This window comes from Bos indicus, chromosome 29 (genome assembly GCF_029378745.1).
Source record: "Bos indicus isolate NIAB-ARS_2022 breed Sahiwal x Tharparkar chromosome 29, NIAB-ARS_B.indTharparkar_mat_pri_1.0, whole genome shotgun sequence".
NCBI classification, from domain to species: domain Eukaryota; kingdom Metazoa; phylum Chordata; class Mammalia; order Artiodactyla; family Bovidae; genus Bos; species Bos indicus.
The window spans coordinates 46812897-46825619 of NC_091788.1; the positions used below are offsets into that span (position 1 = coordinate 46812897).

Below are 12723 nucleotides of genomic sequence, written 5' to 3' on the forward strand. Positions count from 1 at the left end.
TTGCACCCCCTTTCCCAGGGTGGCTGAGAGCCCGCTGAGCACACAGGGCCTCGGGAGGAGGGGGGACACTTGCCCCGGGCACAGCTGACGCAGGAGAAAGCATTCCTGCTCTGCTGGACGTTTCTATCAACCAGGAGGGAAGTTTCAGATTGGCACATGTAGGGGTGTAACCTGGACAGGGACACACGGGGCCCAGCTTGGAGGAAAGAGGTTGGTGGGGAGGAGGGCGGTCTCTCTGGAGCTGTGCCTCTGGGAAGAGAGGCCCGGCCAGCTTGGGGGATGCTGCCCTTGGTTCATCTCCTTCCCCATCACTGACTGCCTCACCGCCATGGACCACGCCTCCCCGCCGCCCCTCATCCCCACCTGGGGGGCCTGGGAGCGGCTGGTGATTAGGTGTCTGTTCTGACTTCCATCACCCTAGGAAGCCCAGTTTTTCTCTTTTTGTGCCGTCGGGCCCTGGAGGCCGCTTACCCAGCACCTCCATGGATCCTGACCTCCCCCCAGACCCACAGGTTTGTCTGCCCTGCTTCTGACAGTGCTGGCCCTGCCCCCAGCCTGGCGGCCCTCTCTGTGCCACCTCCTGTGGGGATGTGCCCCCTGCCCATGCCAGTGCCTCCAAGCACACGGCGCCTCCCCCTCCCCATTCCATAGATATCTACCTGCACATGTTCCCTCCAGCTCCCCTTCTGTGGATGCCCACCTGCACATGGCCCCCCCCCCTTCCGTGGATGCCCACCTGCACACGGCCCCTCCACCTCCCCTTCCATGGATGCACACGGCCCTTTCCCCTCCCCCTTCTGTGAATGCCTTCCTTACTTGCTCTCATCTGGTGGCTTTAGGACTGAACTGTCCGGGAAGAGGAAGGAGGGTCTCCAGGGGCCACACAGTCTGAGGATGATCCAGGTCAGCACAGAGAGTGCTGTTGAGTGCAGAGCCACCATTTCCGCTGCTCGAGCGCCCTGGCTGCTGGGAAATTTGGACAGGGCGACCCGGTCACGAGGCGTGTGCGTCAGAAGCATCCTTTTGTGGTTGCTGAGGGCCCCGTGGCAGCTCTCTCCTCCCAAAGGGTGCTAATCCCTGCCTCTGTGTTAATAAGCCCTGATCCTCTTGCCACAGGGAGGCTCTGGGTCCTCCGCCGGATCAGAGAACACATCTGAATGGCCACAGCAGGGCCAGGTTTGGCGACGGGTTAGAATTCAAGCAGGATCCACCAGGATCTGCCCCCTGGGTCCACACACAGGTGCTAAAAGATGCTGGCTCTTCCACTGGGGATGACCTGCAGCCACCCCTCCTGCCACCTTGAGGAAGCCCGTCTGCAGGAGAGAAGGAGGCAAACACAGAAGCAGAGTCAAACCAGGGTGTGGGAGTAACCGGCTCACGATGTCTGAACACCTGTATGCAGCCATACCTGATCCCCAACCCATTCTTCTCAGTGTCTCAGACTAATACATCCCCTTTTCTAGATGAGAAAATCTGCCCTGGGTTTCCATTCCTTGCAGCTAAAAGGATCTGCCCTGATCCAATTGTGCCCACGACTGTGTATCTTACTGGGCCTGTCCAGTCCTGGCACAGAGGTGGTGCCCAGTCAGGGCCCCTCCCCTCATTAGGGAAAGAGCAGGCCCTGTATCTTCATCTGTGTGCTCCCTCAGTGGGCCAGCCCACTAGGAAGAGCTCCAAGCAGAGGAGGAAGGCAGCCCTGTGTGGCGGGGTGGTGGGAGCCCCGAGCTGTGAGCTCTGAGTGTGGATCCAGCTCTGTTTGACGTGGCTTCGGCAGGTGGCTCCCCTTTGAGCCCATCTGCTCCTCTGTCACAGGGACCGGGGAATGGGCCACCTTGCCAGCTGTGCTGAGATGTCCACAGAGAGGCAGTGGGCAGTGTATTGGTGAGGTCTGGGCTGTGCTACTGGGCTCCATGGCAGGAACCCCCAGCCCCACATGGGGTCCTCATCTCTGCCACTGCCCTCCACTCAAGCCGGGTTTGATGCGTGGTTAAAATGTAGTGAGTTGAAACAGCACAGAAGGTTTCCATTTCTCATCCCAGAGAGATTTTGTTCAGAAAGTATTTGTAGCTTAAAAAATGTTGTGGAGTTCCCTGGTGGCTCAGATGGTAAAGAATCTGCCTGCAAAGCAGGGGACCTGGGTTTGACCCCTCAATCAGAATGATCCCCTGGAGAAGGAAATTGCAACCTACTCCAGTATTCTTGCCTGGAGAATCCCATGGACAGAGGAGTCTGATGGGCTACAGTCCATGGGGTCTCAAGGAGTCAGACAAGACTGAGTGACTAACCCTCAACCTGGAAAGGGTAGCCTAGAAAAGGAGAGAACAGCCCAAACCAGAGGAGCGTGGTCTGCCGGCTCCTGTAGGAGCAACTGGTGTTGGAGTCCCTTCTGGGTGGTCGTGCGTCTTCTCCTCTGTGGGGGGCACCCATGTGGGGGCCTGCTGTTTTCTTCTTTTTGCTGTGGGGGTGATACAACACAGCATGGAGCCCTGGCTTTGGAGCATGTCAGCCCTGGGGCACATGCTCAGATCTGCCTTGTACAGGCTGTGTGGCCGTGGGGCTCAGTTTCCTCATCTGTCAAATGGGGACATAACAGGACACCTCACAGGGTTGCTGTGAAGCTCAAAGGCTTTAAACTCACGAGGCTCTTGACACAGTGCTCCTGTGCTCAGAAGTATCTGCTGTCCTTGACGTCTTGTTGCAGAGCTGAGATGGCACAGGTGGCTTCTCCTCCAGGTTCACCAAGTGATGTTTCCTGCGCTTGGCCAAGGCCAGGGTGCCTGGGGCCCCAGGAACTGCCAGCCGACAATGCTGTATGTCAAGCCCCGTGCCTGGGCTCGGGGGGGGCATCTTGAGCTTCCTTCCACGCAACAGGTGCACCCTCCTCGCCTGCTGGTGGGCTGTGGGCAGCAGTGGGCCCTGCCCTGCCCTGCCCTGTGTTTACCTGGGTTTGTTTGGAGCGTTACCAGGTGATCAGAGAGGGTTGATGGGCACCCGGCTGCTGTGGGGATGGTTTAGGCCTGACTTACAACCTGGCATTTGACAGGAACTGTGTTCCATGCCAGGAGCATTGCAAAAGCTGCAGCCTTATTTGGTCTGGAAACTTCTCTGCTCGGAGGAAAAGTGGAGCCAGGGAGCCGATCTGGACTCACCCTGGGCGGCCAGAGCCTTAGTGATGCCAGCTTGGGTTGTCCGGCTCGTGAATTCTTCTCATCTCTCACTTCTCTCTTTGTGGTGGGCTGCCTGCCCTTTTCAGCGACGGTTCCCCCCTTTTCTGCCAGAACCACCGCTCAGCTCTCTGTCCCCAGCCCACAACTGCCGATGAGTTATTTTGCTGCACAGCTTCAGTGAGGTGGGGCGATCGTACCATGAAATCCACCCATTGCCAGCGTGCAACACAACAAGTTCTAGTAAATGCACAGGACTGTGCCACCCTTCACCCCGCCCCCCCCTCATGTTCCCTAATGCAGTATTAGGGCAGGAAGTCCCCTTCCATCCTTAATTTGCTGGGAATTTTTGTTGATTTATTTATAAATTTTTATTAGTGGTTTTATTTTTAAATCACAAATGGTTTTGGACTTTGTCATAGGTTTTCCATGCCTGTGGGGATGACCACGTGGGATTCATCTTTTATACATAGCTCTCTGGTGGTGGTTTGTCTTTCAGCTGCTAAGTCGTGTCCGACTCCTTGCGCCCCCATGGACTGCAGCACTCCAGGCTTCCCTGTCCTTCACCATCTCCCGGAGTTTGCCCAAACTCATGTCCGTTGAGTCAGTGATGTCATCCAACCATCTCATACAGTGGATTGCGTGAATTGAATTTTGAATGTTAAACCAACCTTGAATTCCTAGGGTAAATCCCACTGGTCACAGCATACAATGTTTGCATATGTTGCTGATGGGGGTATGTGATCAGAAACATTTGGAAATCACTGTTTCAGCGTCTGTTGCAGATCTGAAGCGAGTCTCCTTAGGGCAGGGTCCCCAGTCTTTTTGGTATCAGGGATCGGTTTCATGGAAGACAGCGTTTCCGCGTGTGGGGGTGGAGGGGGATGGGTTTAGGACGATTCAAGTGCATTACATTTTCGGGCATTTTAATCTAATGGTGCCGCTGATCTGACCGAGAGGACCGATTGGTCTATAGTCCAGAGGCTGGGGCTCCCTACCTTAGGGGGAAGCCGTACTTGGATTCTTTTCATGAACTCAGTTAGGGATTCCAGGACCCAGAGAGAGAGAAACCCAGCAGAGGGCTGCTCACGCCCGTCTTTCCCTCTCAAACATGTCCTGAGGCTGCCACGTCGCTCGCTTCAGCCTTCAACCCCACAGATTCAGCAGTCAGAGGGGCCTGCCCCTGGGACTGGCCTGCTCACCTTTCTCAGGGGTGGATGGAACTGGCTTTTGGGGTGAGTTGGGGTTGAAACCCACCTGTGCCCAGCCGAACAAGTCTGGTGAAACCAGCTGCGGCCCCCTCAGAGGAAGGGCTTTCCGTTACTTTTTTTTTGCTGTGCTGTACAACATGTGGGATCTTAGTTTCCCGACCAGGAATTGAACCCAGGCTCTGGGCAGTGAAAGCACAGAGTCCTAACCACTGGACTATCGGGGAATTCCCTTTTTTTAAAAAAATTTGCTCAGAGATGCTGCGGAGGCTGCTGGTGACCCCGGACAGACAGAGGCTGTGACTAGCCATGTGGGGCTGCCCGGGGCTGGCTTTCACAGCCAAACCAGGGCAGGGAACTTCCGGTCGAGGCTCTTCAGTGAAGGGAGCATCCTGGTGTCTTTTATGCCCGTTCCTGGAGCGAGAGGACAGAGGTCACGGCTTGCTGGTGAGCCTCCTCCCTGGGTTCAGCACGTGGAGCCCCAGCAAGCCCCGTAGGGACTGCTGCCCCGCCACCGAATGTCCAGGGAACACCCCTCCCTGTGAGAGCCGGCAGGTCCCCGATCATCTGGGAATGAACTTGTCTTTTGCTCCCCCAGCACAGAGCCAGCCCTCTTCCGGTCCTCGGCAAGCCTGGGGACAGTGGTCATGCCTCTCTGTTCTTTATTCCCCCTGGTGAGACCCCACGGGGTCCCCCGGCTCCCATCACGAAGGGCAGGAGGTACAGAGCTCAGGCTTCTGGTCAGGACAGCGTCACTAGTTGGGTCTCAAGTTGGGGCAGGACCCTCACCCCGATCCCTGACCCGACACTCAGCAGTCCTAATAAAATGGAAAAGGAATTCTAAACACATGGAGCCACACCCCCCTCAAAGATAAACATCCCTGTGTTCCAGAAAACAGACAGAAACTGGGCGGTCAGAGGCGGGAAGCTGCTGGGCCTGCTGGGCTCCTGGTCTGGTTGGGGCTTTCCTGTTCGTCAGAGGCAGAAAGGCTGCTCCCGTTGCTATGGCCACATAACAAATTTACCCAAAACTCTGTGGTATAAAACTACCGTTTATCCTGTTCCCTGTTCTGGGCTCAGGAATTTGGACAGAACTCAGCAGGACCCAGCGATTCAAGACGCTGGCCTGTGGCTCAAAGCGGGAGGACTCCGGTGAAACCAGCCCCTGGCACATCGGGGTCAGGCCGATGCCTGTCTCCAGCCAAGGCCTTCTTTCTGCTCGGCTTCCCCTGAGCCCACCCTGGGTCCTCACTCTCTTGCCCTGAGCGGCTGTTCCCCATAAGCCAGACTCCCGAGTCCTGAATCCCCCTGTGCTTCTGGGAAACGGGGCCTGAGCCACTCGGGGCCTTAATGCCAATTACATGCTGATGGCACCCCAAGGATTATCTTCTCTACGATCTTCCCTAGCTCCAAATATAAGTCTGCTCGCATCTGCCCTTGGGTATTTAGAGGCATCCCGAACTCAACGCGTCCCTGTCTGAGGGCCTGATCAGCCCCTGGGTGGTGGACTGGATGGTGGCCCCCAAAAGCTATGCCCACATCCCGATACCCAGAACCTATGAATGAGATCTTTTTGGATAAAGGGTATTTGTAGATGTAATTAAGGATCTCAAGGTGGGATCATCCTGCTGGCTCGTGGGCCCTCAAGCCAATGACAGGTGCCCTTATAAGAGACAAAAGAAGATAGACGGGACGGAGGAGGGGGGCACCTGGAGGAGGAGGCAGAGGCTGGAGGGATGTGGCCCGGATCCAGGAGCACCTGGAGCCCCGGAAGCTGGGACACGCAGGAAGGCTTCTTCCTCCCCTAGGGCCCTGGGAATGAGTGCAGCCCTGCTGACCCCTTGATTTTGGACTTGTGGCCTCCAGAGCCAGGGGCAGACAAGTTTCTGTGTTTCAAGCTGCCCCAGGACACTGACACGCCTTCTAATCCTGCAGCTCTTTCAGGTCACCCGCCGGGCACCCTCACAGCCATCCTGTTCACCTCTTTCTCACCCCCGCACAGACCTGCCAGCAAGTGCCCTGCCTTCACCCGCCGGGCACCCTCACAGCCATCCTGTTCACCTCTTTCTCACCCCCGCACAGACCTGCCAGCAAGTGCGCTGTGCCCTGCCTTCAGACCATGCTGGAATCTGCCCGCATCTCCCCCTCCTCTGTGGCTGCCCTGGCTCCCACGCAGCCTGTCTGACCTGGATCCTGGCCCAGCCTCCGCCCCGTCTGCCCTGCACTCTGCCTCGGGGTCCCCACCTGTTTCACAACGTCCTTCTCCCCCATGTCCTCTTTGCTCTGCTTCATTCTGTGATGCCAGGCTGATGCTCCGCAAACCGCATCCGTATCTGCCAGGGTCCAGCCCTGGCTGATCCAGGGTATTCGAAGCGGGGACGGCGTCGGCGAGGATCAGGATACAATAACTTCAATTAGATATTAATTAAAGATGTAAAGAGTAATAGGATGAGGATAGCTCAGTAGGAAAATTCAGTGGAGAAAAGAGGCTGAGTAGCTTGGTTTATGCAGGAGACCAATAAAACTTCAAGACAAGAAGTTTGCACCACTTACGTAGGCCGCAGGCGTCCTTCCATTCTTCCGAAGGAGAGGAGACACTGAGGCCTCCCCGGTCGGATCTTAGAAGCCCAGGCATAATTAGTAAGCATGGCGGGTTCCGCGCTCCAGATGGAGACTCAGCCAGAGTGAGAGAGAGACATGGGGAGACCAGTATTTCGAGAAACTGATCCCAATTCTTTATTTTCCATGGTCTACTTTTATACACTGAGATGTTATGCAAAAGTCACGCGGGGTCAGCAGTCCTGACTTTTATCAAAGTCAGGTGCTTCATACAAATGTATACAGAGGTCTTAGGGGTGTTACATCATCTTCTGGCCAGGGGGGCCTGCTGACAATTTATGACCCTCTCCTTGTGACAGCGGTCAGTCAACCAGGACACTTATTTCTCCAGGGGTGATTATTCTTAAAAGAGACGCCACCCAAATAAAGTTACATTCCTATAGGGTGAGGGTGTAGTGGGTTTTAGCTAAGGAAAGAATGTACTTAGCCTAAGGTCTAACGTGATTAATATCAAAGGTTAATACCTATTTCTTCTATATATTCATTAACGTGTGTAAGGGCGGGGGATGTGGAGACTTAGCAACAAATATTGGCTCAACAAATGAAAAACCCTTCACCAATACAATTTCTAATCAGCCCATTATACTTATACTAATAGTTTTCTAACTTTTCTAAGGAACCTGTTTTTAGAAGGTTTAAAGCATCTCATGCCTCTCACGGTTGGGAGGCTGTGAGCAATCACATGTGGCCGGACAAGCCTGTCAGGCAGGCTAGAGAACCTTCAGAGGAGTTTGTAGGTTAAAACACTCTTGTCACGCCCAGGAGTTTTTATTAACTGGAGCTCTAGGTTAACTCCTTCTCCGAAAGAGGTGGTGGGGGACAGCCCCCCGTAAAGTCAGAGGTGTAGGTGAGAGCACAAAGTAATAAAGCAGGCAGGCTCTGGTTATGGGGGTAGATGCTCGAGGATTTCCAGGGGGACTCCTGAGGCTCGATCCCGCCTTTGCGTATGTCGAGCCTCCTTCCTCATGACCTTTGCCACGGGCGGAGTGCCTCACTCTGGCCCCCAACACTTATCCCCCGGTCCTTCCGGGGCTGGGCCCCTCCTGTCCTCCCAGTGCTGGGGGTGACGGCTAGCCGCTCGTTTTCTCTGCGCAGCTGGAGTCCCGTGAGGCGATCCTGGGTCTCAAGTGCCCACGGTGAGTCCCCTTTTTCCTGACTGGAATCCACTGGCACACTCGTCTCCCAGCTTCCAGCCTGGCACCCATGAGCGGGTCTCCACAGAGCAGTTGGAGGGTGGGGGCGAGGGGTGGTCCTGACACACACACACAAGCGGGCCAGAGTTTGCCAGAAGAGAGAGGGCTCTGGGGTTCCGGTGAAGTTTCAGAGCTTAGCAAAGTGGGACACAGGACTTCCCTGGTGGAGCAGTGGATAAGCATCTGCCTGCCATTGCAGGGGACACAGGTTCCATTCCTGGTCCGGGAGGATTCCACACGCCGAGGAGCGGCTGAGCCACAGTTGCTGAGCCCGAGCCCGGGAGCCTGCGAGCTGCAGCTGCTGAAGCCTGAGTGCCCTGGAGCCTGTGCTCTGCAACAGGAGAGACCACCGCAACAAGAAGCCCACACACAACTGGAGAGGAGCCTGCACAAAGCTACTGCACAAAACGAAGACCCAGCACAGCCAAAAAAAAGAAAAAGTGGAATACACAGGACTTTATAATTAACACTGCACTGTTACAGTATCTGCCTCCCTCCTCCAGCTAGATTGGTGTTTTGTTTTTTCTTTTTTTAAAAAATTTATTATTATTATTTTTACAGTAGGTTCTTGATGGTTATCTATTTTAAATACAGCAGTGTGTACATTCCAACCCCAAATTCCCAATCTATCCCTTAACCCCTACCCTCCCCCACTGGTATCCATAAATTCTTTCTCTATGTCTCTGTTTCTGTTTCTGTTTTATAAGTAAGTTCATCTATATCATTTTCTTTTTTAAAGATTCTGCTTGTAAGGGGTATCACATATTTGTCTTTCTCTGACTTACTTCACTTAGTATGATAATCTCTAGGTTCATCCATGTTGTTGCAAATGGCATTATGTCACTCTTTCTAATGGCTAATATTCCATGGTTTATACAGTAAGTTCCCTACAAACAAATGTGTTTGGTTCCAAGATCGAGTTCCTAAGTCCAATTTATTCATGAGTCCAACAGGTAGCCTAAGTACCGGCTAACGCAGTCGGCCATACAGCACTGCACTGTAATAGGTTTATGAAGTGGGCCGTTTTCTAAAGTCTTTCTTGAATTCGTTAGTTTTGTTTATGGTTTAGGGTTTGGTTTGTCGGCCTCCAGGCACGTGGGATCTTAGCTTCCCGATCAGGGACTGAACTCGTGCCCACCCCTTGTACTGGAACACGAAATCTTAACCGCTGGGCCACTAGGGAAGTCCTGCATGGAATAGGTTTCTAATACTTTTCACACAAATAACACATAAGATACAAACACAAAAAATAAAGAAAACGACTTTGATCTAATAGTACAGTACCTTGAAAAGTACGACGCTACCAGCTACATCACAGCTGTTTTCAGGCTTGATTCCAGACACCCCGGGCTTGAAACAAAGGTGTGCTCTACGCAGTTCCGTGCAGTACACAGAAGCACAGCCGCCTGTAGAGGTGCACACACGAGACAGTGTACACCAGACACACGACTGGACGTGTAAACACTCATTAGCATCTTTGAAAGTTCGCAACTTGAAGATTCACATGTAGGGGACTTACTGTATGTACCACGCATTTTGCTTTTTTGTTTGTTTTTTATTAACTGTGGGCTACCCTGGTAGCTCAGTTCAGTTCAGGCTCTCGGTTGTGTCCAACTCTTTGCAACCCCATGGACTACAGGACACCAGGCTTCCCTGTCCATCACCAACTCCTGGAGCTTACTCAAACTCATGTCCATTGAGTCGATGATACCATCCAACCCCCTCATCCTCTGTTGACCCCTTCTCTTCCTGCCTTCAATCTTTCCCAGCATCAAGGTCTTTTCTAGTGAGTCAGTTCTTCGCATCATAGCACAACCTGGTAAAAAAAAAAAAATCCGCCTGCAATGCAGGAGATACAAGTTTGACTCCTGAGTCAGGAAGATCCCCTGGAGAAGGGATAGGCTACCCACTCAAGTATTCTTGGGCTTCCCTGTGGCTCAGATGGTAAAGAATCTGCGTGCAATGTGGAAGACCTGGGTTCGATCCCTGGATTGGAAAAATCCTCTGGAGGAGGGCAAGGCAACCCACTCTACTAGTCTTGCGTGGAGAATCCCCATGAACAGAGGAGCCTGGCAGCCTACAGTCCATGGGGTCACAAAGAGTTGGACACGACTGAGCAACTAAGCACAGCACAGCATTAACTGTAGGCTGCACCCGAATGGCGGACTTGAAATCAACATGGTGAGCTGCAACCAGGGACTTTAACAAACAGTGGCATGAAATAGAAGGGGCAGGATGGAGTGATCAGACGGTGACACACGCGGTCAGAGGAGGCGCTGTCTGATGAAACTTTACTCAGGGCTCTGTGTGTGCACGATTGTGATGTAAATGCATTTCTTTCAGTGAGTCTTGGTTCACGGTGTTTATAAGCTTCATGGGGGTGGGTCTGCACCTGTCTCGCCCCCGGATCCCCCTCCTGGGGCTTCTGATCATCTGTCCAGCGCATGACTGGGGCTCACCCCTCTGCAGCCGGGCGGAGCTCTCTGATGGTTCTGCACTGGGAAGTTTTCTGAGGTCATCTTGCTGTGGATTTTCTTCTCTGTGACGTCTCTCTGCCCTTTCTCTGGATTTCCTCTCGTGCACAGGGCAAATCTGGACATATTTTCTTTTTACATTTTCCGTTTTCTCTCTCTTGGTCTTTTGCTTTCTTTCTGTGAGCCGTTCCTCAGGCTTATTTGCCCAACCCTCATATTGATATTCAGGTTTTAAAAATTCCTACGACCACATTTTATCGCGATTTGAGAACTCCTTCCTTTCCCTCGTCTCTTTCCTCCTTCCTCTCTTGGGGTGCAGTGCCCTGCTCCCTGCGCCCCTCTTCCTGCAGTGGTTTTATTCCATATTTCCGTCATCTGCCTTTGCTGGAGGGCTCTCCTCAGACACCTGGTCCTTGTCCACTTGGATCCGGTGAGGCCTGCATGCTCAGATGCTCACGGGCTCCTTGACCTAGGGCTCTGCCGGGGAGCCAGCTGCCAGGCCCCGGAGCCAGGGGTCGGAGGTCAGTGTCCGTCTCTCCCCTTGGACTTGTCGGACTCCTGGCAGCGCCAGGGCAGGTGGGCTCGCGGCATCTGCTGCTCATCTCTCCTCCTCACACCCTTTCCTCTGCGTGGGATCCCTGCCCTGACTGTGCCCCTGGCCCCAGAGCAGAGGGGCCCGTCTTACTCACCGCAGAGACGAGACCTGCGCCGACTCTTCTCCTGGGTCTGGGGAGGGGGCTTCGCTGAGTAGCACCTCGGATCTGATCATCAGACTGTGTCTTTTTAAAATTAATTAACTTATTTATTTTGGCTGAGCTGGGGCTCGCAGTTTTGATGGGTTTTCGCTAGTTGATGAGAGTGGGGCTGCTCTTCGTCGCAGCCCAGGAGCTTCTCGCTTCTGTGGCTTCTCCTGTTGCAGAGCATCGGCTCTAGGCACACAGGCTCAGTAGTTGTGCTCCTCGGGCTTCGCTGTGGGATCTTTCAAGATCAGGGATCGAACCTGCGTCTCCTGCACTGGCAGCCGGATTCTTATCCACTGCACCCCAAGGGAAGTCCCAGGTCCCTTTTCTTTTTTAAAAAAAAAATTGTGGTAAAATACACATAACATAGAATGTACCATCTTAACCGTTTTGAAGGGTACAACTCAGTGGCATTGAGTAATATTATACAGCCATCACCACTGTCCACTTCCAGAACTTTCTCATCTCCCTGAAAGGAAATTGTGCCCCCTAAACCGTATTCCCTACCCCAGCCCCTGGTCACCTCAACTTTCTTTTTTAAAATTATTTTTTAATTTTATTCTTAAATTTAAAAAAATTTAAACAATCTTTGATCACATCCCACGGCCTGCAGGACCTTGGTTCCTTGACCGGGCTCCGTGGGTTACACCCACACCCCCTGCGCTGGAAGGCAGAGTCTTAACCGCTGGACCACCAGGGAATTCCTACCTCTATTCTACTTTCAGTCTCTAAAGCGATTGCTTCTCTGAAAGGCTTTCCTACCTCCTTGTTAGTTTATTTCCCCTGCACCCCCTTCCTCAGCACCCAAGGACCCCCACTTCCTGAGCTTCTGGTGATTCTGTGGAATCAGTCGATTTGCCTCAGGAGTGGCCTTCGGTTGATGTATGCCTTTAATCTGCCATCTGATCTCTGGGTTGGGAAGATCCCCTGGAGGAAGGCACGGCAACCCACTCCAGCATTCTTGCCTGGAGAATTCCACGGACAGAGGACCCTGGTGGGGTCACAAAGAGGCAGACGCAACTGAGTGACTAACTTTCACTTGCCATCTTTACCCCAAAGTTCCTCTATAATATTTAGGAATTCATCTTTTTTGCAGATACTTTGTAAAAATCAAATGGTAGAATCATCTTATAATCACATTGTGTAATCATTTAATGTTAATGTTTAAGGATAAAAATGGGATGCAGAACTAGTGATTCAGTAGGCTCCGATTTATGTAAGAGCTTCCCACGTGGCACAGTAGTAAAGAATCCGCCTGCCTATGCGGGAGACATGAGTTCGATCCCTGGGTTGAGAAGATTCTCGGGAGGAGCAAATGGCAACCC

The 12723-nt window shown here is 53.0% G+C and overlaps 1 long non-coding RNA gene across 1 annotated transcript; it reads right to left on the reverse strand.

Moving 5' to 3' along the window:
• Positions 1-34: 34 nt before the first annotated feature.
• On the reverse strand, positions 35-2874 carry LOC139180714 (uncharacterized). Its single transcript, XR_011564972.1, has 3 exons — positions 2639-2874; positions 817-1313; positions 35-123 (listed from the first exon to the last, which is right to left on the reverse strand). It is a non-coding gene; the product is annotated as an uncharacterized lncRNA (long non-coding RNA).
• Between the last annotated feature and the right edge of the window lie 9849 nt (positions 2875-12723).